This window comes from Pimephales promelas, chromosome 7 (assembly GCF_988280905.1).
Source record: "Pimephales promelas chromosome 7, fPimPro1.hap1.1, whole genome shotgun sequence".
NCBI lineage: Eukaryota > Metazoa > Chordata > Actinopteri > Cypriniformes > Leuciscidae > Pimephales > Pimephales promelas.
Window position 1 is genome coordinate 21,909,097 of NC_142775.1, and position 23,423 is coordinate 21,932,519.

Sequence of the window (23,423 nt, forward strand, 5' to 3'; positions counted from 1 at the left end):
TGTACATTTGAATTATTTGCAAGTGTAATCTAACAAAATTGAATTTTAGGTGGTAGTTTAAATAGTTCTGAATTAGATTGTTTTTAAAGAATATTGAACATTTGAAATTTACCAAATTTAATTTTTTTTTTATGGCTATTTATATACATGTACTTTCAAACAGCTAGTTTTTTTTTTTTTTTGCTCTAAAGTCTTGTACAGTAAATAATCAGATAAAAAAACTACAGATTCAAGTTTTCAAGAGGAAGAAATTCAGACTTCAAATTCAGTTTTCTAAAATTCAAATTAAAAAATTCAGATCTTACATAAAGTAGGTCACAGGTCATCCACAGGGATGAGTAGATGATCTCAGAAAAGTCGAACAGAGGATTTTGGCCAATTAGGGACTGCAGGCATTTTCCAGCTGAACGTGGTGGTGGTTCAAGAGGCTGCCACTCTCTGACTCTGATCATGAATCGCCCGGAGGTAAGTTAAACACGAACGATTTTGTGTTTATATGTTAGGTTAGCGTTCTCAGCACATGGGACATTTGTCTAAGCGGTCTCTGGTGTTTGTTTTAAAGTTTATTTTCAGATAAATGCTGTTTTTTGGGGGGTTTTTTTACTTTATATTCATCAAAGAATCCTTAAATTGTTTTAATTTTCCAACATTAACATTAACTGTTTCCAACATTGATAATAACGAGAAATGTTTCTTGAGCATCAAGTCATCATTAGAATGAGTTCTGAAGAATCTGAGATTATGCTGAAAATTCAGCTTCAATATAAAGGAATAAATCACACTTTACTTTATATTAACATAGAAAACAGCTGTGTTAAATTGTAATAATATTTCACAATATTACTGTTTCAAATAAATGAAAGAAATAAATAAATAATAAATCAAATAAATGCAGGCTTGGTGAGCAAAAGAGACTTCTTTTAAAAAACATAAAAAAATCTTACCGATCTAAAACTTTGGACTGGTAGTGTGTATATATTTTCTAGGGATTCATTCTATTTGGAGCTGGTACTGTCCTGACTCTGTTGTCCTCTTTCTGCCTGGCTACACACTTGCACTCATGCACAGGAGTGGAATAAATTATTCACAAAGAGTCCCTCCCTCCCTTTCTTTTTCCGTCTGCAGGATGGGTGGAGCGGGTGGAGAAGGTGGGCACGAGGGGTGGGCGTCCCAGAGCCCACAACTCAGCAGGAGGCCAGTCCTCCAGACATCAGTGTTTTGGTTATGTGGCGTCCTCTCTTTTACTGGCACTCAGGCTTATTCAAAACTGTTTTAACATTCACCTGTGCATGCATGTCAGAAGGACAAATGGGATGAGGATACATTTCCTCTTTCTTTCCTTATCCCTTTCTCACCCGCTCATTTTTAACTCTGGTGTCCCTAGTGGGGCCTCTGTCACTAAAAAGCCCTGTTATTTTGTATCATGTCCCCTTAAGCGAGATTTCACAGACTGCCCCTGAGTATCAACAGCAGACTTCTGTCTATCCCGGACGCCATCCCGCAGGTAATCCCGCGTTGTTTTCCTTCTGAGCTTGATGCACACAGATGCTATAAACCGCTTGAAGACTGTGCGTAATTAAAAGTGCATGTGATCGTGTGGTCCTGCTCTATGGTTGTTGTTTTTTTACTTGCCTCTGGCCTTACTTCATCCCTCCAGATTTTCAGCTGCCGGATGGTCGCAGCCAATTCAGCATGTATCTGCTTGGGGCCACAACAGGATTCCAGTAACACCACATCTAAGATCAATAGAGACATCCAGAAGACAGAAGCTGACAATAACATGACTGGTAACAGCACTGTGGGAAAGAAAAAAAAACAACAACAACTGGATGAGCATAAATAAAACAGAGGCTCCCTTCTGCACAGACTGATTTGTAATTATGTTGAAAACAAAGCATTTTCTGTGTGCTTCAGTCCCTTTCTTTGTGTATTCATCAATAACAAATGGGAATGTGCTAATCACGTTTTTTTTTTTTTTTCTATATTTGAATTGTTGGTAGTAGAAAATTAACAAAAGCAATACAACCACTTTATAATTACACAGTGCTTTATTGAGCGTGATTGTATGCACAGTCTTATGCCGATTATGTTTAAATGTGTAAAATCATGTTAACCCCTTAAACTGTGTAATTTTTTTGTGTGTAAAGGTCATAAACAATCTAAACTGAAAATCATTGTTGATTATAGCTTTGTAATAGTGATTATTAATGTCAAAGAATATAAAGTACACTCACCGGCCACTTTATTAGGTACACCTGTCCAATCACATGGCGGCAACTCAGTGCATTTAGGAATGTAGACATGGTCAAGACAATCTCCTGCAGTTCAAACCGAGCATCAGTATGGGGAAGAAAGGTGATTTGAGTGACTTTGAACGTGGCATGATTGTTGGTGCCAGAAGGGCTGGTCTGAGTATTTCAGAAACTGCTAATCTACTGGGATTTTCACGCACAACCATCTCTAGGGTTTACAGAGAATGGTTCGAAAAAGAAAAAACATCCAGTGAGCGGCAGTTCTGTGGGCGGAAATGCCTTGTTGATGCCAGAGGTCAGAGGAGAATGGCCAGACTGGTTCGAGCTGATAGAAGGGCAACAGTGACTCAAATAACCACCCGTTACAACCAAGGTGGGCAGAAGAGCATCTCTGAACGCACAGTACGTCGAACTTTGAGGCAGATGGGCTACAGCAGCAGAAGACCACACCGGGTGCCACTCCTTTCAGCTAAGAACAGGAAACCGAGGCTCCAATTTGCACAAGCTCATCGAAATTGGACAATAGAAGATTGGAAAAACGTTGCCTGGTCTGATGAGTCTCGATTTCTGCTGCGACATTCGGATGGTAGGGTCAGAATTTGGCGTCTACAACATGAAAGCATGGATCCATCCTGCCTTGTATCAACGGTTCAGGCTGGTGGTGGTGGTGTCATGGTGTGGGGAATATTTTCTTTGGGCACTCTTTGGGCCCCTTGGTACCAATTGAGCATTGTTGCAACGCCACAGCCTACCTGAGTATTGTTGCTGACCATGTCCATCCCTTTATGACCACAATGTACCCAACTTCTGATGGCTACTTTCAGCAGGATAATGCGCCATGTCATAAAGCTGGAATCATCTCAGACTGGTTTCTTGAACATGACAATGAGTTCGCTGTACTCAAATGGCCTCCACAGTCACCAGATCTCAATCCAATAGAGCATCTTTGGGATGTGGTGGAACGGGAGATTCGCATCATGGATGTGCAGCCGACAAATCTGCGGCAACTGTGTGATGCCATCATGTCAATATGGACCAAACTCCCTGAGGAATGCTTCCAGCACCTTGTTGAATCTATGCCACGAAGAATTGAGGCAGTTCTGAAGGCAAAAGGGGGTCCAACCCATTACTAGCATGGGGTACCTAATAAAGTGGCCGGTGAGTGTATATTTGCAAAGAAAAAGCAAGTCATATTCTGGGCTACAGACAATGGTTTTCAAAAAAAAAAAACGGTTTTCAAAAAAACTGCTGGGAAAGATCAGTTCTACAGCAAAATATAGATGGGCAAACAAGGTGGATGGGGAAGAAAAACAGGATAAAGAGGATGAAAACTGAAGATGTAAATAGATTTTGTTAGTTTGTTTTTATAAGTCTGTGAGAGCTATTTTTGTTACATTTGGAGGCATTTCTTTTAGTTATTTATTATTTATATATTTATTTTTCTAATACAGAAGACATTATTTCTATCATTATTTCATTCGTTTTTTTTTAATCTGTCGTAATAAAACATTGAGACATGAATATGATCACCCTAGTATAGTATTCTATTATTATTTCTGTTTTACATTAAGCGCCATCTAATGTCAGAGAATGAATTTGCATGTTCACTCAGCTCATCGTCAGCGAAAAACGCTTGGGTGTGAACACAAAAAACTTGTTGAAAAACGCTGACAAATAACGCGCGCTGATATTCGTCCCGGTGTGTCCGGGCCTTTACGCTCTCTTGTGCCTCACTATAAATTTCCAAGGAACAAATGGTTGCTAATGGTTAAATGGTCAGATGGTCAGATAATACAACAGGTCAGAGTGTCTAAGAGTGATCGATGAAATGAGAGGGGCTGTTCTTCAGCTTTAAGGGTCTTATCATGTTGTCACCTGGCAGGTAAACACTGACGGACTGGTGGATTGGGGCCTCCAACTCAGAGATAACATTTCTCGTTCTCTGGTCTAACACCGGATCTCATTTTCCTCGACTGGGCTAAGGTTCAGTCATTCGCTCAAACAAGGAAAACAGGACGCGATAGAATCTAAGAGGTTGTAGCTTCCTGCCTGGATGTATATCACACAGAGGAGATAAGAGAAAATCCAGGAGAGTGAGGAAGATGTAGAGACTCGACTACACATGGAGAATCTGTCAAACAGAAGACGGTCTTGGTGGATGTGAAAAGGGAGTGAATATATGATAGGAACATTTTGTAAGGATCTGTGAATGTTTAGATTCTACAATGAAACGTTACAAAGCAGTACAAAGTCGTCTGTCCATCCGTCCATTCACCTTTTTTTTTTTTTTTTTTTTTTTTTTTTTGCCATTTCACAACCAGAACTTCTGAGCACCAACACCCAGTGTGATGCACATTTAAGATTATTAGAATAATTACAGATTATTAGAATAATAACATGCTGTTTCAACAATGAAAACACTTAATTCAGAGTCATGGCAACTTAAGCCAGTGTTTGTTTGTTTGTTTGTTTTTTTCATATTGTGTTTCATCTATCAGAATTAATGTTACACCCCTCAAAAATACACAGTATACCATAAAAGAAGTATACTGTGTACTGGTTGTAAAGTTAAGAAATGGATGGACGGTTCAACGGACGGATGGAGATAGATATACGGACGGATGGATAGATTAATCCAGGATCAGGACTGGGTTTCCCAAAGTACTAATGTCAGTTACATAAAATGAATTAATCTCTACAGCATGTTACCCAAAAAACACATACAAATGTTGTAAATTAACAAGCCCCTCAATAACACTCATACATTTATTATGAGAAATTTCAACATAATTTCTCAAACCTTTCATATCCCTCTCCCTCTTCCTCCTTTGTTTCATCTGCTCCAAGTAGTCTGATGTAGCATGGCAGTCTGTTTTTGATTATTTCTAGTTTTCTTTGCTTATTTCTTATTTCTTTATATCAAAACAACATTGAAAATAACACAACACGTCATTATAACACAACTCATTATCAACAATTTCAAATGCTTATTTTGTATTAGATTCACAAGATATTTCCTAAAGCTGTGAAGACAACAACTGGTGAGGACTCACCCCAAATGACCGCTATGGTCTTACAGATACCTCACTAATAATTTATCATGGATCCTCCTTATACACCCAAAATGCCTTGCCTACTTGCCACTGCTTCCATTTCAAACGCAGTCCTGCTCTAGACTCGCACATCTGCTGATTGAATTTGATGGAGCTGTCTGTATAATAACATTAGCATTACACAGGAAAATGTTCATCATCATAATGCAATTTGTAACATATTTTCTTGAACGCGGCTGGATTTCCGGCGGGATCAATAGATAAGCTGCTCACAACAGTCGACCTCGACCTCAGCCTCAGCATGAGTTAAGGGCACAGAAACGGACAAGGTGACACGGCCCAGGGGAAGCAGAGGCTAAAAGGGCTGTGTAATACACTGAGAAACAATGAGTTTGCAGTAGCAGCACAGACCTGGGGCTCTTTTTCTCAAGAAAATAAGATACTTTACGGTCAAGGCCCAGCCCGTAAGTGTAAGAAATGCTTCAAACGGCTTGCAGAGAGAAGTCAGTATTCTCCTGCTTGGCTCAGACACACTTTTAGTCATAGTTTGAGCTCTCTTTTCTTGGCGTGTGGTGAAGCCGTTCCCTCTGGATGCCGACTAACAAGAGCGTGAGAGGGGACGACACAAATTCATCTCGGCCTTGGATGGAGAACGTGGCTGCGACAGAGTTCTGTCAATTTGTGCTGCCAGCCACCGAGGGCAAAGCTATGCTTCTCTTCCTCTCTTTTCTTCCCTCACTCACTCTCTACAACCCAGATCTCTCCTCCCTTGCCCGAAAACCCTCTGCCAGCCCTCCAGGGAGCAGCTGAGCCCCTGCTCGACAGCTTCCTCAATCTCTGCCATCTCTCTTGCTCTCGCTCCTTCCTCTCAACAGGCTTCAAACATCTCTCTGCTCCCCTTTTGTTTGTCTCTTCCTTCTGCAAGGCCAATCGGGAGGTTTTCACAACTTCCATCTCCCAGAAGCCATGATGGAAACATCAGCGCTACACAGAGAGAGAGAGAGAGAGAGGGGGTTGGGGAAGAGTGAGGAATCATGGGAAGATAGGCAGTGTGAAGAGACATGAGGTGTGGAGGCGGAATGCAGTTTGGAAACATTCTGCCAATGAACAGTAAAGAAAGTTGCAGTGGCTGTGGGTAGTTTGCCATGTGTGTGTGTGTGTGTGTGTGTGTTTTTTTTTTTTTTTTTTTTTTCACAGATTGCCTCTCATTACTGTCTGTGAGTGTGTGTGTGTGTGTGTGTGTGTGTGTGTGTGTGTGGGTGGATTCTTCAGAACAGGCAGGGGCCTCCAAGGTTCACTAAGCTGAAAAGACAGAGGCAGCAACTGAGACACACAAGCAGATGTGAAGCCCAGAATAATTAGGCTACACGGTGTCTTCCAATGGAATCTGACTTAGATTTGGCCACTCGCCCTTGAGCCTGAGCAACTGCACTGATCTCTCACTGTCTCAATTAATTTGCCCTATCTCATTCACTTTCTATGCAGAGGATGATCCATCGATGTCTAACATTCTGCTGTGAGGGTTATAAATACCCATGTTGCATGCATGCAGCTATGTTAACTAACCAAACTCCATCAGGAATCATTTATTGAATCTGTCTGACACATTATCAGTGTTGGGGTAAAGTGTTACAAGTAGAGCTGTCAATTAAACTCATTAATTACATTTTTTATGATTAAAAAAAATGTATGCAATTAATCATGCTCAATAAGTTCTGTAATCAAAGACAGCTAGATGATATGCAGCAGAATGACACACAGAGGTCTCAAGATTCATTTGAAAAACTTTAAAATTTGGCGCACAAGATGTAACACAACAGCCAACGATGTCAATATGCATACATAGACTAACACTGAAAACTGATAAAAACTTTATGCAAGAATAAATTTTCTATGAAAAGCAATAAGGCTACCTCTGTCATATTGACAGACATGTCAAAACATGATATAGGAATGATTCAAATAATATATTGACTTATACAGTCACTTTGCGTAATGTCCATCCAATGGCTTACTGATCTGACACAATTTTATTCTTAATTATAATAATATAAATACTTTAAATATAATTAAAACTCTCAACTGGGAGCCCTAGATAGATGTAAAGTTACCATTTTATTTTATCCAAGCTAGTTTAAAGTAATGTTACTTTTTGAATTTACTCCATAATCAATTTCAAAATAAATGCTTGATAAATACTAATTAAATGAAAGCTGTATGCATATGCTTGACACTGCTTCTACGTTGAAACCAGATCTCTCCCGCTGTAATCAAAGGTGCTTGCATGGTGTTAGCAAACCAGCTAAAATTCCACTCTGAATAAAACAGGTAGTAACTCAACACTGAACATCCCTCCTCCCATCTGATGCCAAATACACCTGGCCAGACCATGACAGAGCCCAAATATACTACATGTGTTTGTGAGATCAGTACTATAAGAGACTCTGGCATGATAAACCTGCATATTCCAATTGTGTGGTCTCAGAAGGCAGGTGACGCCGTTGCAGTTAAAATGGTGCCATGATGGCCATTATGTATGTAGCCAAATGACATGCTCCAGCAATCTGAGATCAATATGTCGTTAATATGAAAACAGTCAGACAATTGGAACGCATGGATGAAAATCTCATCTCCTTAATTGTTGTGTCGAAGAAAGTAATGTACACTGTAAAATGTAGTAGCATTACCTTTTCTACTGTAGATCACACTGACCAGACTGAAGCACTGCACTGCAACATAAAAATGTTGCAATTAGAGATTTACATGACAATTTTACACTGACTATAACAATTCAGAAATTAGTTCAGTTTATGCATGTGATATATATCCCAATTGTTGGAGAAAACAGATTCAGCTTTGAACAAGAGCAGCATTATTCAACACACGACCCCTCAAGACATTTGTGGTCAATGTGATGTTGTCATTACTGTGGGAACCACAAGTACAATAACTCATTACAATAATAATAATAAAAAAAAGAGAATTTAAGAATTGATTTGAATAGGACACAGGACATTACATTGGAAATTACATTGGAAATTACATGAAAAATACATTTTCTATAATACATTCTGGAAAATAAACTATAAATCAATAAATCCATCCACCCCACCCATCCATCCATCCGTCCATGTCTGTAAAACTTTAGTATAAAACTTTAGTTAAATGACACGTATTTCAGTTATATGAGATATATATTTTTCAGAAGCTGAAATGAGTTATAAAAGACGTACTATAAAAATAAGGAGTTCAGCCCTTGATGCTGATAAGATCTTGCTTTGTGGCCCCTAAGCCTTTCAAAATAGTCTTGGTTAACAATATTATCATGTCAAAATAAGATTTTGTGTTCTCATATCCCAGCATGCTGAGTGCCCACATGGCTGTTGGATCTCTCTGCTTCAATGTCCTACGAGCGTGTGAGTGGTTTAAATAAGCACTCATTAGCTAACAGAGGCAGGACGTTCCATGATGACAGATCTTTCAGAAAAAAAAATGACAGAGTTCCTCATGAGTAGCCTTTGAGCTGCAAACAGGGGTCAGATTAAAAAAAAAAAAAACTTGATTTCTTTGACTCTGTGATGCTTTTCTAAAGCCTCGCATATGCATTGATAAGACAAAGATGTTTCAAAAATGGATTTGAGGCCAAAAGAAATCTGACTGTGGCCAAGCTTCTGACCGCCCCGCTGAGGATATTATCTTTTCACTTGGATGTGTTTTTCTTTTACCCAGCTTCACAGGTCATTAAATGCTCTTTTTTCCAGAAAGCCTCAAAGCAAAGGACAGCACTTAACCACAGGAACATTCTTCTCACCATGGCCTGAAACCTTCCTCTCTGTGCTAGGTGGACATCCCGAGAAAGATAAAAATCTGACATTTTGAGGACACAGAGCAAAGACCAAAGAATTCCCTACTCTCACAAAGGTGGTGCTTCAAATGATATCATGGCTTTGAATTCAAACATGAATTAAGCTCAGTGTTATTAGGCTGAACCACTGACTGGTCTTGTAACAATGTGCTCTATAATAGACCTTTGCAGAAAGTTACAACTTAACCTGTGCACACACATGCACACACACTCTCATTGTATGCCGCTGACACAAAGGGCAGGTTTGAGAGATCTGACATTTAAAAACTAACAGCGCAAGGCTAAGACTGGATCGTTAACCTCTGAATCAATTAAACGACTCATGGTTTAGTCTGTGCACTTGCGTGTTCATACTGAGATATATTTGGAATGGCAGTTTAATGACAACTGGTTAATTTATATTAAAAAAAGTCTAATTCTATTAGAAGTAAACCTGTTGTCAAATTTGTTTCCAATTAAATGGATTTGGCTTAAAGGCAAAGTTCACTTCAGCTTCAAACCTGTACACATTTTTCTTCTGTTGAACACAAAAAGAAATTGCAATTAATGTTAAAATGCTGCATTTTTATACAATGAAAGTGAATTGGGGAAAAATGATGTTAAGCTCCAAAATGTTCAAATAAGCACCATATAAAGTAGTCTTATGCCTTATGCATCTACTGAATAGTGCGTAACAAGTATCTTGTTGTGTTCTACAGAATAAAGGTCATACAGGCTTGAATAAGATTGTGCCCATTTATTTTTGAGTGAACAATCCTATTCTTCTCAAAAGTGCCACATTTTTATGAAAACTTCTTCAAGCTAAGCTAAAAGGAATTGCACCCAAAATCTGTTATCACATTGTTCCAAACCAGTATGACTTTCTTCTGTGAAACACAAGAATATATTTTGAACAGTTACAATTTACTTGAAAAAAAAAAAGTTATTTCTCAGAATTATCTTCTTTTATATTCCATAGAAGAACGTAAGTCATTTAGGTTTAAAACCACACGAGTGTGAGTAAATGATAACATAATTTAGATTTTTGGGTGAACTATCCTTTTAAACCTAAGTTTGCAGTCCTCATTTATCTGGATATGGACTCATCACTCATCTCTCTGTAATAATTTAAAGGCAGAACATATGGCGGTTTCGGCCTCTGGAGACCACACTTATTCTTATTCCCGTGCCATCCCTGAAGTGTGCCTTGAGCAGGAAGTCACCGGATCCATCAGCCCAGCGTTAATTACAGCTGCCCCGCCACCCAACTCCCAACAGAACGGCAGCAAAATAATTACCACAGGCACCATGATTCCTCCAGTCCATCGCATTAAAGCGATACCTGAGACTCCATTGGTCTTCGAGCCATCCAATCACTCCTCTTCAAAACCTTGCCTTTGGATGGGGAAGAGGGACGTGACTTGGCAGCGCCTCAAGTGATGTTACCATTGCTTGCGCCAAATGGTCGTGTAATTAAATTTCCCATTTTGCTCAAATAGCAAGGACAGCCTCCTCCCAGCTCCATTTGAGGCACTAATGTATGTTTTACTGAATATGCATCCCTGGCCCATTATTGTTGATGGACACGCATTCCTTTTGTTTTCTAAGTGGCTGTAGGCACATTCAGGCCCCTCTTATCAGCAGTGATTGCCATTTAATATCCACATGATGGATAGGGAACATTAGCATAGATCCACACCCTCCCTTTTAGCTTGAGCATGAGGTATGGATGCAACCAGAGAAACATATCACAGATCTACGACAAAAAGGATCCATTGTGAAAAAGACAGTGGCATCATGCAGAGGCTCTTGACGCCAATACCTCCATGAAAGTCCAAGTGTGAAAGGAGCTCCAGTGGAACACTTGCTTCTATACTAATCCAGCTTTGACTGAGCGGCATTTTACAGTCATTGTTTTTCGTCTGCCCCCGTTCACAGAGGTTGTCAAGTGTATTGGGTTTCATCATATGAATCGGGCAGATTACAGGGAACACCAATTCTGTGGCACACTTGAAAAGGATTACGGCTTGAGGAGCGTGTGGTAGGGGGCTCTGGTGGCTCCTTGGATTCAGTGGGACTTGCTAATCCCTTTAAATCAGTTCTGTTAATCCTTCTTCCACTCTCAGCCACTGCATCTGCACTAACACACATAGTCTTCCTTACCCCCAGTGGTTGTAAGCGTAGCATTATTTGCTTCCCTAATTATCTCATTTTAGCATCTTCCATTAGCTCCACACTAGGGGAAGCACCGCCAAACCTCAACGACAAGTGTTGAAGGCACAGCATTAGACTGCATTTGAGCTCATCAATATATGCACATCACGGGCCCCTTATGGACATTAAAAAGGGGAAAACACATTATGAATTATTAGATTCACTTGTTAATTTGCTAACAGCGTTTTTTTTCCGTATTACAAACACATCAGCTGTTATTCTTCCCTGTTTCAAGTTATTCTAACTTTCAACCTCAGTACGTTCCGGGGGGTTCATTGGCTCCAACCAAGCCGTCATTGGCTGCCGTCTGATTCACAAACAAATGACTGTCCTATTAATAAATAGTTAAAAAAAAACACAACTAATTGAATCAGCCTGAAATATTGCACTTTATAATGTATTGCATTATTAGATAATTATTCCATATGTAAGCAAAATGGACATTAAATGAAACATAACAAAATCAAACTGAATTAACTCAGAATCAAATTGATTCTTGGGAGATGGAATTGAATTTGTAAATCTGCATCAGTACCAAACCAAACCGTAGCAAGCCCAAATATTTGACTCACAATCTGCATGCTTCTTGGTTTTGAAGGCAGTTCTCAAACACAAAGTCTGATGACCCTCTATTCATTTCCCAGAGGCATGCATTCCTGCATTAAGTCATATCCAGAAGCATCATGCTCTCGATGAGCCTGGACAACTTGATGAATACGCAAGAAAAACATCTGTTTGCCAAGCTGTGAACTAAAAAGTTGAAACAGTCACACCATTTTCGTGCTAATGGAATCCCTTGGCCCAGCGGGCTTACTCAGTGGAGCTCTTCCCACCCATTACACTGCTGGACTGAAGATAAACTGTGTACATGGCCGCAGATCATTAGGCCTCAGATGGCTTCTTGTGATGGATCCAGAAAATTCAATAGGCAAAATCAAATAAAAAAAATTAAGCACATTGAAGGTGAAGTAAAGGTATACTGTAAGGTTCGTATTCTACAAGAGAAAAAAAATCAGTGACCCCATAGTGCACTAAATATCCAGATGGTGTATTTTAACCAAAAAAAAAATGTGGAATATTGCAAAATAGGATGGGCTAAAAGGTCTAATGGTGATCAATCAAGAGTGTTTCAATAATTTCTCTTTTGAAATGTGAACACTCTAGTCAGGGGGGCCTGTCTGTGGATAATATTTAACCAACACAGGCTCATTGGAAAAACGTAGGCCTACCAATGACAAACTTTTTGCAAACCGTAATATCACTGCAATTTCTAAAAGAAATGAACACTAGAGGTGTTTTCACACACAATTATGATTGTAGGGGAATATTGAAGACCTGTTTTCACACAGCTCCTTGCACAATTATGTTAGGACTGCAAACATTTTGGAGTTTGCATCACTTAACCAGCTCTATAATATATGTTCAGTGTTAAGGCCCGTGTAGAGCACACCGGGACGATTATTACACGTGATTTTCAACGCTGTTAGCATCTCGTGACTAAACAAAGGGCTTCAATGTGAGTATGCACACCGACACGCAAAACGTCAGGAGTAAAAGCATAACCAAAAATTAAAAACAAGCCTCTGGTTTGTTATTTTGGTTTGACACGCAGCTTCAAAAACTGTCCGACAAATGAGATGAGGCGCTTTTGTTCACGTGCCTGGAGCTTCTGTGAAGCTGCACAAAATGGTCTTGCCGAGCACACATTGATATAAGAAGACGATGAAGAGGAAGCAAGCAGATGAAGAAGAAGATGAATGTAGAGCTAGTCTCTTTGGTGTCTGAACATAAAGAAGTTTATGACAAACACCACAAAGACTACAAAAATCTGTTAGAAAAGAGTGTGTGAAATGGTTTTGGCAAGCACGTCGTAGAGGGCCTCTTCTTCTGTGTGACAGGCGAGTGTCAGAAGCGCAAAGTTGCGCAGCGCCACCTTGTGTACCGGGGTATTTCTGTTTTTCGATAAGCACCATCTACTTTCAGGGAATGAATTTGCACGTTCACTCGGTGCATCGCCAGTGAAAATCACTTGGGTATAAACACAAATATATGTTTTCGATGGTCAAAAAAACACTGGAGTCAAGCGTGCGATAGCTCATGATACAACTTGGAGAGCTCGGGTACGAATCCCATGAAAGTCTAGTCATGATAAAAGAGCTCAAAGTTAAAAATATGCGTTATGTCGCATTTGCTTTTGTTAACACCATCGGGTAGGTTTAGGTTTTAGTTTTCGTTATTTTAAAACTTGATGAACTTGACTAATCTTTTAGCGCCACTCATCGGACATTTCAGTTAAGAACTGCAGTGATACACACAAACTAAACGACGTAATAAAATGTTGACGTAATAAAAACTAAACATGTTTTTAGCGTTACTCACTGGATATTTGACTTTTTGCGAAACGTGCACAACGCAACGCATTTCGCGGATTGAAAATAATTTTCACAGGCATTTATAACTGCCTGTGAAATATAAAATATATTCAACCTGAAATTGAAATACACCAAATTAATTTAATTATATGGTACACAATACATTCAGCTTCCTGCATACTGCGCAAAGAAAGAAAAATACTTGACAGTACAGGTCATGCACTGTATGTTTATATACATCAGTATTATGTATGAGCAGCACAAGTGTTGAGTGTTGGGCACTCAACATAAATGTTAGGCACTGTGCAAACAAAATTACCCACTGAGTTCAGTGCAGGTTACTTACTGTTCGCCTTTTTCACTTTCGTGATTAACCTCCGCCAAATAGGTCTAATTTCCACAAATTTCCATGGCTACACGGAGACACTTTTAATTTAAGACTGGGTCAGATGGGACAGTGAAGTGGCTCAAAGCAAAACTCTTGCTCTCAATGTTAGAAGTAAAGTCTCACAGTATAAGTCTAAAGAAAATGTATTAGCCAATGGCTTGTTCAACCCATCTTTTCATTGAATGATTCTGTTTTGCATTCTCTGATGACATATCTTTGCCTTTGGGAGCAAAATGACATGCGGAGGAGAGGAAATGCAGAGATTAGGCCAATAAATAATTCACATTGTATTATTAAAAAACAGAAATCCCTCCAAATTGAAGAATAAATAACAGAGAGGCTAATCACATATTAGATTGCAATCTCAAAGATCCCGTAAATAGTGAGGAGAGGAGCAGCGCGTCCTCCCGCGTGTTCCTCTTGCACACAGTTATTCATTATAAACCTGTCACCTAATCATTTCTCATCAAGCCCTAAATCACTGCAAACACTGTGTATGGAAATCAGTGAGGCCACTTTATTACTAGGCCACAATACTACAGTATTAGAGCCACAGTTCAAGCCCCCACGGTAAGACATACATTAGCACTATTCAGACAGTAATTCTCAGGGAGACATCTCTAAAAGAAAATTTGCAGGCTCAACTGTGATAAAACACAATCAGATGACAATTAATCCACAGGGTCAAATGAGTTTGGTCTTCTGAACTGGATTTTTTTTTTCTGATGTCAATGTTCAACATGCCAGTATATCTTTCCATCCACGCATTTTATCAGAATTTAGTGTTATCAAATGAAAAAATGCCTTATGAAAAGGGTAAAATTCGGTTAAATTTCATGAATATCGACTCTAATGAAATGCGTTCGGTCTCATCGGATTTTATCTTGATCAGTAAATGGTTTATGTGATGTCGACAAAGACAGATGTAGGTGGACAAAGCAAAAAAAAAAAAATGCTTCAACCAAAGGGTTTCCGTGAGGTGTCTCTGAACCACAATCTACAATCATTTTTAAATCAATAAACTCCTTTTTGTCAAATTATTGATGTATTTGATAGGTAGCCGTGTAATAAGCGGGATAATCAGCTGGCACCTAAGCACTATTAGGCTACAACTTGTGCAATTGATCATTTGAAATATTGAATGTTGATCATGATTCTGAAGAAATACAAATTTATTAAATGTTTCATAAAGGTTTAACAGTATTTTGAACTGAAAAATGTATACAGTGTTTACCATTTTGAGGCCAATAAGATTAAGCCAAGCATTCCAGGTGTCACACATTAGCTTTTGTCTTTATGCGCTTCCTGGCCATTAAGTTCAAGATTCAGCTTTGCTTTTGTAATGGTAAAAGTGTGACCACGCTGGTCAGACTGATTAGATTAGCGTCTCTGGTAATCTGCTGAATCATTTACATTTGCTTTGTTTCAAGAGACTCCTCCTCAATGTAACTTCTCCAGATTAGCATCTCAAGGCACAGAAAACTGCTATGTTGATGAACTGAGGTGCCTGTTGAATCATATAAATTTACTTTTGTTTCAGTTTCTCCCCCCTCAATGTAAACTCCTCCCCTCTAAATGTATAAATTGTAAGGGAATATTCTCCCTTAGTTAGACTATCTTAGACTATCTTAGACTATCTTTGAGATGACTACAGCTACGCAATAAAGAACTTCTGCGTAAAAGATACCTCAAGAGTCTCCTGGTCTGTTGCGTGGAAGAATAAAAAACTTCACTACAGATGGTGCCGTGACCCGGATAGAGAAATCTTACCTGAATCAAGAACTGCAACAAAAGATTTCAACAGAGAAATCTTACCTGAGTTCCAGAACAAGATCAACAAAGCGGACTGAGTTCCAGAACAAGATCAACAAAGCGGACTGAGTTCCAGAACAAGAACAAAAAGAACTTCTGACTGAGTTCCAGACTGAATCTTTTCATACAAGCAACGATTCGGTGAGTTTTCACTCTATTCAAAGAACCAGACCAGTACCAATTTGAGCCTCTGCGCCGTCAGAGAAAGAGTTATCAGACAGCTGTAGTGTTTTGATTAACTCAAGTTATCCTTTAAAAGTGGTCTTTTAAAGATGAAAGATATCCTCTAAACTTAGGGAAGATTAACATTACGTGTTAATATTTGGTGATAACCTCTGTTCACAGAGAAGGATTAGCATTTTTGTGCTAGTTATTGTGGTCTCATCCTCTAAAAGTTTTGGAAGGTGAAAGATCCTTTCCATTTTCTTTCAGGGAAGATTAGCGTAACATGCTAATAGTTTGTGTTTGTTTGTTGTTGTTTTGTGGTGTTACCCTCTAAAAATTTACTTTAGAGATGAAATTTTGAACCTCTGTACAAACAGGGAAGTATTAGCATAAAGTGCTAGTAATGTTGTGGATTTCCTTTGCTCTGTCAAAGAAGGTTTACAACAGTCGATCTGTGTAAACAAGTGTAGCCTCTGTTGATCAGAGAAAGTTAGTTGTTTTGTGTGATAACAAAGAAACTCACAAAATGGTTGTGACGAATGCTAGGTTGGTTCCTACAACTGAGAAAAGTGGCCTTGCCGCTCCATTGTGGTCAGATAGTGAATTTAAGTCATTGTTAGGAGAGCACATGGACTCCATAGTGACTCAGTCAGTCAGAGTGAATTTGACAAAGAAATTTGGCATTCACCCAGAAAAAGTATGGTCGATGGAAGATTGTAAAAAAGTGCTTGGAGCAAGTATTCGCAAGAACAATGTGAAAGCCATTATCTGTTGTTACAAAGAATACAGTTTATCCATTGCACAAGAGCAAGCTAGGTGTATTGCTAAGTTAAATGAACAGAACAAACAATTGCAGACTCAATTGTCCTGTTTCACGACAAAGGTGGGCCATAACCAGGCCTCAGCCAAATGTAACACTGAAGACCAACAGTCAGATGAAACTTTTCCTGACTTACAAGCATTGTTTGAAAGAGATGTAGACATCCCATCAGTAACAGATAAGCATGTAAATTCAGTGAAGGTGTGTGCTGCTAGAAAAAGAGAGCAGGGAATTGAACAGTCAGAAAGTTTTCCATCCAGTGCTTCTGTTGTTCAAATCCAAACTGTTGCTACAACGCTTGGACCTAGAGACATAGAGAGATTGTCCCAGAGTTTACCACCAGCACGCACACAGTTCACTGAATTTAGAAGAGCATTGGTCAGCAAAATGCGTCTCTACGACATGTCGTTAACAGAAGTCACACAGTTAATGTCTCAAATTCTAACTGAATCCGAATTCAACAGTTTTGAATCTGCAGTGACCTCTGAACTACAACGTGCCAGTAGAAGTGATATGAGAGAGGGTGTTTTGAAAATCCTAAAGAATATTCTAGGACCCAAGATAGATTGGTCTAGAATTACTAACTGTGTACAAAAGAAAGACGAAACGGTGAATGAATATACTGAGAGGTTTTGTCAGTCAGCTATAACGTACAGTGGAATAGTGGATGATTCTGACAGTGTACTCGATGACAAAGGACCGCTGGTCCGCATCTGGTCAGATGGCCTTGTAGTTGACTACAGAAGAGCGTTGCCATTTTTAGATCTGACTTGGTCTCACAGAACTCTAAGAAGTAATCTGGAAAGGTTGGCAGCATGGGAAAAAGATGCGGATGTTAAAGCCAAAGTGAGAGTAGCAGCAGCAGCTACGTTTAGCACAACCCAAACAGAAAGCAGGTGGCCTAAAAAAGAAGGCAAATGTCACTATTGTGGAAAAGTAGGGCATTGGGAGAAAGAATGTAGAAAGAAGTTGCAAGACACAAAAAGAAATGCCCTGCATAATTCTGGTCCTCCTCAGCCTGCTTATAACCCTGACGCAGTTCCACAAGTGTCCACTGAGACTTTAGGACAGCTCGTTCAGGCTCTTCTAAGAGCACAAAAAGACCAGGAAAAAAACTAATTGTTGGGGCTGTGAATAGCTACCTTTCACCTGTAATCCATCATAATGACGAAAGAATTTTTGTGAAAGGTAGCATACAGGAGAAAGAGATTGATTTTTTGCTTGATACAGGTGCAGAATCTACAGTAATTCCTACAAAATTAGCTAAAGGTTTAAACATCCCGTTCAAGAAAACCAAATTTACATTAACTGGTGTAATAGGTGAAGATTCTGTTTTGTATGAAACCCCGCCCATTGAGATCCATTTTGGCCCGAAAACTCTGACTACAAAATTGTTATGTGCTCCATTAAATACAGGTGCAATTTTAGGCATGGATCTCCTGAGACAAGTACATCTAACTTTAGACTTGTCCCCAGAATCTGCTAGCATCCAAATTTCCTCAGCACAAATTTCTACCAGTGGGGAGATCTCTCCAGAATATGCTTTCTTACAGAATCATCCAATTTGGGCTAAAGACAAGGATGATTGTGGTTTGTTGACAGGTGTAGAACCAGTGAAATTAACAGGAAATGCACCTCCGGTCACCAAACAATATCCTATCAATAGGGAAGCTATTCAGGGGATCAAACCTATTGTAGAAAAATTGCTGACACAAGGAGTGCTAGTTAAAACCAACAGTCCATGTAATTCCCCCATATGGCCCATAAAGAAATCTAATGGGACATGGAGACTCACAATAGACTACAGAGTAGCCAATAAACATATTGATAAAATCACCCCCCTAGTGGCGGATCCATCCACAATCTGTAATGGTTTGCCATTGGAGTGTAAGATTTTTTCAGTAATTGATATGTCTAATGGATTCTTTTCTGTACCGTTGCACCGTGACAGCCAGCCATGGTTAGCTTTCACCGTTGACTATGAGCAATACCAGTGGACACGTTTGCCACAGGGATTTCAAAACTCCCCAACCATATACCATCAGGCTGTCAGACGTGATTTGTGTGACCCAGAATGTCCGGTAAAACAGTCCACTATGATTCAATATGTTGATGATATTTTGATTGCCTCAACTGATCACGAGGTACATCAAACTGAATTGGCAGCATTGTTGGACTATTTGCATAAAAGAGGACACAAATGCAGCTTTCACAAAGCTCAAATTGCTAAACAGCAAGTCACATTTCTGGGTCAAACAATTGGTGCAGGGAACAGATCCATTACACAGGATAGAGCGGCATCAGTCAAAACTATAGCTCCACCTACCACCATTAAAACACTCCGATCATTTTTAGGAACAGCAGGTTACTGTAGACCGTGGATAGAAGAATATGCCTCGATTGCTCAGCCTCTTTATGACTTGTTGAAAGGTCATGGTAAAGATTCAGATACTGTTTGTATGGAAGATGTTCACCTCAAGGCGTTCAATGATTTGAAGAGAGCACTATGTCAAGCACCAGCATTAGGAATTGCCCAATCTGATAGACCCTTTGTGCTTTATGTTCATGAACACTTAGGCTTTATGACTGCATGTCTAATGCAAGATCATGGGGGCAGTTTACGCCCAATTCATTATTATTCTGGTAAACTTGACATAGTCGCTCAAGGTATGGGCCCATGCCTCAGAGCAGTGCAGGCAGTTCATCTAGCTCTTCAAGCTTCATCAGTAATGGTGTTAGGTCAGACTGTATATGTAAAATGCCCACATGCAGTGTCCGCACTAATGAATCAAGCAAAAGTCACCTCTGTAACCTCCTCCCGTTGGGGAAATTGGTTAGCCACTCTCACAGCCCCGAACATTGTTTTACAGCGTGCACCTGTCACGAACCCATCCTCATGTATGATGTCTGCAATGACTGAAGTTTTGTTAGAGGATGAAGGAGAAATGACTCACGATTGTGTTGCGCTTACATACACACCTACGAGCGAAGTAAAAGAAACTCCCTTAGAGAATTCAGATCTAGAGTTGTTTGTTGACGGTTCAGCTCAAGTGATTGAAGGTAACAGACGAGCAGGTTATGCAATAACGTCCACCACTGAAGTGGTTGCTTCAGGTCGTCTTCCAGATCATTTTTCAGCTCAAGCTGCAGAAATAGTAGCCTTAACAAGAGCATGCACGCTAGCTTCAGGATCAGTTGCAAATATTTACACAGATTCCAGGTATGCTTTTGGGGTAGTTCATGATTTTGGTGTCATTTGGCAAACCAGACAGTTTCTAACTTCTGCTGGATCCCCCATTAAGCATGCTGGATTAGTGAAAGACCTAATGTTTGCCATGAAACTTCCAAAGAAATTAGCAGTGATCAAAGTGAAAGCACATCTCACAAGTAATACTACAGAAGCTAAAGGTAATTCTCTTGCTGATGTAGCGGCTAAACAGGCTTGTTTCTATGAAAAGGTACAAGTGTGTACAGGTAGTACAGCACAGAAAACAATTTTGCCTCCTGAATCAATAATTGATCTGTACAAGAGCGTTCCGCTGTTTGAAGCATGGACATGGTTAGACAAAGGAGCCACAGTGGATTCATCTGGTTGCTGGACCAAAGGGGGAAAGTATGTTGCTCCTGAATCACTGTTGCCATATTTGGCTCAACAAATACACAGTTTGGGGCACAGTGGTCCAGCAACGATGAACCACAGGTTCTCAAATCAATGGTGGAATCCAAAATTCAGAAATGTAGCCACAGAAACAGCCAAGAGGTGTGTTACATGTCAGAAAAATAATGATGTTCCAGCAGCCATTACACCAGCAGCACATACTCCAGCTCCACCAGGGCCATTTCGTCACCTGCAAGTTGATTACATATCATTGCCTCGTTGTAAGGGAAAAACTGATGTTTTGGTAGTAATAGACAAATTCTCAAGATGGGTAGAAGCTTATCCAACAGGACGTGCTACAGCTGCACATACTGCTAAATGTCTTGTCAATGATTTTATTCCCAGATGGGGATTGCCAGATTGCATTGATTCAGATCAAGGTACACATTTCACTGGACAGGTAGTCAAGGAAGTGGCTAAAATGTTGCAGATTAAGTGGAACCTTCACTGCCCCTATAGGCCTCAAGCATCAGGACAGGTTGAACGTGCAAACAAAACAATCAAAACCAGGCTAAGCAAAATGCATCAGGAAGGAGTACCATGGGTCGAAGCGCTGCCAGCAGTATTGTGTAGTATGAGAGCGTCACCTAACAGACTAGTAGGACTGAGCCCTCATGAGATTATTACTGGACGCCCAATGCAGATGCCAGGTGTGATTGATCTTAGAAATGCTGATGTACACATTGCCTCAGATGCCCTGATCGCTTACTGTGAAAACCTCACAAAGGCAGTACAGAGTGCCAAAGAGAGAGTTGAGTCATGTTGGCAGACTCCACCAGAAGGTGGACACGCAATTATTCCAGGTCAATGGGTCATGATAAAGTCATTCAGAAACAAGCCATTAGAACCTAAGTGGCAAGGACCACATCAAGTAATGTTGATTACAGCAGCCGCAGTATTGTGTCAAGGAAAAAAAACCTGGACTCATGTGTCACACTGTAAGGTTGTTCCGCCACCGACAGGGGTAGGATAGGACACGAACAAGTGAGGAACCCAAGGGAAGAACCGAAATGCCATATGCGTCGGGGGTCACCCCTTGGGCGAAGATTCCCTCATAGGCTTTCCCCATCCATTTAGTCCATCCCCACCTCACTGTGTTTTCTTTAGGTGTCTAAAAATAAGAAACAGGGAAAGAAGGAATAACCATAGCAGAACAACAATAGCAGACTCTGAAAAGTTTACAACCATTGTGTTTGAACCAATACTGCTCTCCTGTCTTTTGTTTTCCTTTTCTTTTTCCTCTGTGCAGATACCACTTGATGGCTATCCCAAGACCCATACGCACAGACGTCTTCATCTGCGTATGAAGCCACCACTTCCAGAGAACAATGAGACCCACTGCCGAGCCAACTATCACCAAAGTAAAGAAGAAAAATACACAACGCAGAGAAAAGACTTACGGAACCTTCAGTCCATCAACATTATCAAGATGTAGTAACCACCAGGACATCGCACAATGTGAAGACTCCAGAATCCTTGTTTTGCTGGAAACGTTGCAGGCCACAGCCGAAGATGGCTGCATTGACTCTCTTGTGCACAAACATGATGGTTAAACAGTCTTGATCTTTCAGCAAAAATTACACCAGATGTAACTGAAGTTTAATTTTTCCGTAAGAGCTTCACGGACCCTAATTGCATGTTTGTTTTCTGTGTCAGCATGTAATTACAGAAAAAGCAAACACAGAACATAAGTATGTGCCTGTAACTAGCACAAGTTACATGAATGAACTTTCTTAAGTGTTTAAATTTGTACATAATGTGAGAGTTATTAATACTCTCAAAAGGGGGGACTGAAGAAATACAAATTTATTAAATGTTTCATAAAGGTTTAACAGTATTTTGAACTGAAAAATGTATACAGTGTTTACCATTTTGAGGCCAATAAGATTAAGCCAAGCATTCCAGGTGTCACACATTAGCTTTTGTCTTTATGCGCTTCCTGGCCATTAAGTTCAAGATTCAGCTTTGCTTTTGTAATGGTAAAAGTGTGACCACGCTGGTCAGACTGATTAGATTAGCGTCTCTGGTAATCTGCTGAATCATTTACATTTGCTTTGTTTCAAGAGACTCCTCCTCAATGTAACTTCTCCAGATTAGCATCTCAAGGCACAGAAAACTGCTATGTTGATGAACTGAGGTGCCTGTTGAATCATATAAATTTACTTTTGTTTCAGTTTCTCCCCCCTCAATGTAAACTCCTCCCCTCTAAATGTATAAATTGTAAGGGAATATTCTCCCTTAGTTAGACTATCTTAGACTATCTTAGACTATCTTTGAGATGACTACAGCTACGCAATAAAGAACTTCTGCGTAAAAGATACCTCAAGAGTCTCCTGGTCTGTTGCGTGGAAGAAAGAAAAACTTCACTACAATTCATTTCGAAAATGAATCAAAACACCTTAAAATGTCTCAGATTAATTCAATATACCAATTTGATCGCAAAACAGCATGTGACGTCAAAACGTACAGGTTTGTATTTGCTTTAAAGGCGTTGGATGGAAACACACTTTCACCAGCTTTATTCGCATGAGATTTTTTCAGATAACAACTTCAGATAATTCGATTGACAAGTGGATGGAAACTTGGCTAATGATGAGTCAAACATTTACTATTCGGAGTGCAATAAAATCACAGACGTATCCCTCTAAATGCAAAAATTACCTTACGTCTTAGACAAAAATTCCCATTCAGGGCTTAAAATACACTTTCAACCTTTCTCAAACACATGTAGCTATACAGATAAATAGAGCCCAACATATAAATGCGATCTGATGTCTTCATCCATCTATATGGATTTAGCATAATTTAAACAACATGGAACCAAATTGGGACTCCTAATAGAAAA

At 39.7% G+C, this 23,423-nt stretch overlaps 1 long non-coding RNA gene across 1 annotated transcript; it reads right to left on the reverse strand.

Annotated features, from left to right (window-relative positions):
- Nucleotides 1–22,071: 22,071 nt before the first annotated feature.
- On the reverse strand, nucleotides 22,072–22,934 carry LOC148978337 (uncharacterized). The gene is made up of 2 exons (XR_016169288.1): nucleotides 22,742–22,934; nucleotides 22,072–22,630 (listed from the first exon to the last, which is right to left on the reverse strand). It is a non-coding gene; the product is annotated as an uncharacterized LOC148978337 (long non-coding RNA).
- Nucleotides 22,935–23,423: the final 489 nt, after the last annotated feature.